Genomic DNA, 4,262 nt, shown 5'->3' on the forward strand with positions numbered 1-4,262 from the left:
TCAGCCTCCCAAAGTGCGGGATTACAGGCTGAGCCACCGAGCCCGATTACAACACTTACTTTTATATGAACATATATTTATATATATATATGTATACATATATATTTGTATATATATAGACAAATAATGCAACATATGTGTGTGTATATATATGTGTGTGTGTGTATATGTGTGTGTTGCATTATTTGTCTACCTCTCCAGAATGTAAATTCCATGACAGTCTGTCTGGCTTATCCCAGTAATACCTGCTTTGATTTAGCTCAGTGTCTGGCATGCCAAAGAGTTCATGAATATTAATTATTAATTAATTAATCATTGGCTGGAAACTGAATCTGAAAACATTGCTCAGAGTCAAGAAAAGAGTGTCAGGGCTTTCAATGAGAAGTTGATCATCTGAGTATTGAATTAAATATCTTTTGTGAATTGCTTTCATGCTAGGAAGTGACAGACAGACCTCTTAAACATCAAATTAGTATACACTGAAGTATAATTATTAAAATTTATGTCAAAATTGGGGAAACTCAGGGGTTATGTTTAATTAAAAGAAAAACATATAACTGGAAACCAGCAATTTCTCAACAGACAGAATGGTTTCATGATTAACATGAGTAAGTGCTTTACCACTTACTGGCTGCGTGACCTTGAGAATATTACTTCACATCTAATGTGGGGTTGCTAAAAATATCTAACTCACAGGTTGTTTTTTTGATTGTTTGTGTGTTTGTTTGTTTTTTGAGTCAGGATCTCAATCTGTTGCCCAGGCTGAAGTGCAGTGACATGATCGATGATCATGATGCTCACAGCTCACTGTAGCCTCGACCACATGGACTCAGGCAATCCTTTCACCATAGCATCCTGAGTATCTGGACTACAGGTGTGCTCCATCACATCTGTCTAATTTTTTTATTTTTTGTAGAGACAAGATTCCATTATGTTGCCCAGGTTGATCTCAAACTTCTGAGCTCAAGCACTCCACCTGCCTCCGCCTCCCAAACTGCTGGGATTATGGGTGTGAGCCATTGTGCCTGGCCCCCTAACTCACAGGTTTATTGTTCTTCAAATTAGAGGAGGTAATGTTTGTGGAGGGGTTAGCTCAATAAGAAGTATTATATCTTTATAGTTAAAATTTGGTTTAAGAAAATAGAGAGAGAAAGATGAGAGAACATTTTAAATGGTGTCATTTAGGGCAAGTAAACTATTAGAGAACTTTAGTAATCACTTAAAAAGAAATTTTTAAATCTATATTATGCCTATGGGATATAAGAACTCATCATACAATTCCTTTGGCAAAAGTCTATTAAGCATCTATTATGAACCAGACAATTATCAGGCTCAGAAATACAAATATGTTTCCCACCCTTAAGGAGACCATCCACCATGCTGAAGGCCATCAAATAGAGATAATTCTAAAATAATACAGTTATACATTGTTTGAGATAACTCTAAGAAGCTCCCGGTGTTTCCCAACACTGATTTTTAAACACACTGTAGTTGACACTACTGATTGTCCCCCAAATCCTTTCTCCTCTTCTTCCTAAAAAATAGAACTTTGAGTAAAGACATTTTCCAGCTCCCTTGCAGCTAGGTAGACTAAGTTCTAGCCAGTAGGATGCGAAGGGAAGCAATGTCTCTAACTTCTGAATAGTCCACATCAATGGAAGACGTATGCCCTCTCTTTGCCACTCCTCTTTTCCATGGGTTGGAATGCAGACCCTGTGGTGTGCCATCGTGAGCCACGCAGAGGAGAGCAGTTTCCTCGCACAGCAGAGCAACAATGTGGAAGGAGTCTTACCCCCTAACAGATTCCAGAGCAGAGCTGTTGTGTCATCTTTGACTTTTATGTGAGAGAAATAAGCATCCATCTTGTTTGAGCCTGCTGTGATTTCCTCTCATTGGGAAATTCTGGCCTTGCCCTGATGGGGCTCCACAGGAGTTGATGTGTGGGTGTTTACAGTGTGTCTTTCATGGGAAATTTCTTTATCCTGGTGGATGGCCGAATGCCCAAGTGCCCAGCCTGTGACCAAGTGCCCATCTCATAGGAAAATTGTTTATACTGGCAAACACCCTTGTGGCTCTTATTTGACTTGTGTCCACTCTATTTCTACCAAGAGAGTTGCTCTCTAGGACAGCCTTGGCTGGGAGGAAAGTTGGATTTGGGTGTGTCAGGTAAGACTCAGAGGAGGCAGACAAAAAACACAACAAAACACATTTCATTACTCACAGATCTGTGAGAGAAATGTCCACAAGGACTGACAGGAAGTCTAGAGTCAGCAGGATGCTCAACCAGGAAGTGGAGAATAAGAGTGAAAGACTAGCCGGGCATGATGGCTCATGCCTATAATCCCAGCACTTTGGAAGGCCATGGTGGGAGAATTGCTTGAGTCTAGGAGTTCAGGACCAGTCTGGATAACATAGTGAGACCTCATGTTTACAAAAAAAATTTTTTTAATTAACCAGGTGTGGTGGTGTGTGCTTGTAGACCCAGCTACTCAGGAGGCTGAGGTGGAAGGACTATCTGAGCCCAGGAGATCAAGGCTGTGATGAGCCATAACTGTGCCACTGCACTCCAGCCTGGGTGACAGAATGAGACCTCAACTCAAAAAAGGAGAGAGAGAGAGAAAGAGAGAAACCTGTGGACCAAAACCTTTACTGGGATCCAGGGTGTTACCCAAGCAGGTTTCCCTTGGGTAATTCCAACTGGTGGGTTTAGAGCAATCAGGAGTTCCATGGAGTCGTGATGTGACTGAGAAGTGGTCACAGCAGCATGGGCAGTCAATACAGGGTGTAGGGACAGGTGGAGGAGTGAGTCAAGTAGGTGGTATCTAGCCGCCCCATTGGGAAGTGGTCACCAGGAGGTGGTTGTATGTATAAAGCAGATATCTGGATCAACCACAGTGAGGAACTGGGAAGAGGCAGAAAACTAGAAAGCTTGACTGAGCCTTGCTTCTGGTATGAAAACGTCCAACTTACATTCAAAATGAATGTCAAGGCAACATGAAATTATAGAAATTCACTAGAGAGTCGTTATCATTTTGGATCTTTGTCACATACAGACAAATCTGTATACAAAATAATATGCATATTTGCTGGTCCCATCTCTGGAAATTATAATGCAGTAGGTCTATAATGAAGTCAAACTATCAGGTTTTTTTTAGTTTCTCAGGTAAGTTATTTTGATGTTCAAAATAATTTGACAACTTGAAGAACTAAAGTACTAGCAGAAAATTATTACTTGAATAATAAGTAGGAACTAACCAGTCAAATGTTGGGGTGACAGACAGCCCAAGCAAAGAGAAAAGCCATAGGCAGTGAGAACAACATGGTATAGGAAGGAAAACCCTCAAACTTTGGGCATCCAACTATATTATAGAGTACCTGGGATGTGATGAAAATACTCAGACTTTATAAAGTGTGCTAGACTATTTAAGAGTTTAAAGTAGAGGAGTGACCTGATTAGATTTATTTTTGTTTAAAAACATAACATCTTAGAACATAACCTCCAGAAACACTTTTTGTTTTTTTTCAGTCAGGGTCTCAATCTGTCACCCAGGCTAGAGTGGAGGGGCACAATTATGGTTCATCACATCCTCCTGGGCTCAAGTTGTTATAGCCGAACCGCGAGAAAGGAGAATCACCAGCACACTGGGTTTGAATTTTGAGTCCTTTAATAGCATGCAGTCAAGAGTAGGCTCACACCAAGAAAGCTCTAGACACTGAGTGGAATCAGTAAGAAGCTTATAAAGGCAAAATCCACAAGTGGGCTACACAGCAGGGAGTGAGGGTATAAAGAACTAAAAACAAAAGCAACAATCTCTTGGATTTCAGTTAACAAAGCATACAATTACACGGAACTTGTGGATAGGGAGTTTTCAAATGGTTAGCAAGAATGGTCAGTATGAACAGCTCAGGGGAACAAGGCTGTGGGTCTGTGGTCATGGGAACATTACAAGAATCACACGTACACACTGGCGGGGGTTGTTTTTAGGTCAGGCAGACCGCTAAGATGGAGGTTTTTAACAAAATGGAGTTACTTATGTCAAGCAAGCTATTGCAATTATTTTACATATTTCATTAGCTGTTTCATTCCCCCCTTTTAGTTGTACATGAGTCAATTTGTTGGCTCATTGGTCATGGGTATGGAATTACAATGGCATGTATTAAAACTTTTACATGCATAAATTTTACAGAATTGACTCATTGTTTGATGAAATTGATAAACCAATTGAATATACAAGGCTTTATAAGCAAACCGAGGACAAGGA

The sequence above is a fragment of the Carlito syrichta genome, unplaced genomic scaffold (assembly GCF_000164805.1).
Source record: "Carlito syrichta isolate Samal-C Ts95f unplaced genomic scaffold, Tarsius_syrichta-2.0.1 Scaffold314813, whole genome shotgun sequence".
Taxonomy (NCBI): Eukaryota; Metazoa; Chordata; class Mammalia; order Primates; family Tarsiidae; genus Carlito; species Carlito syrichta.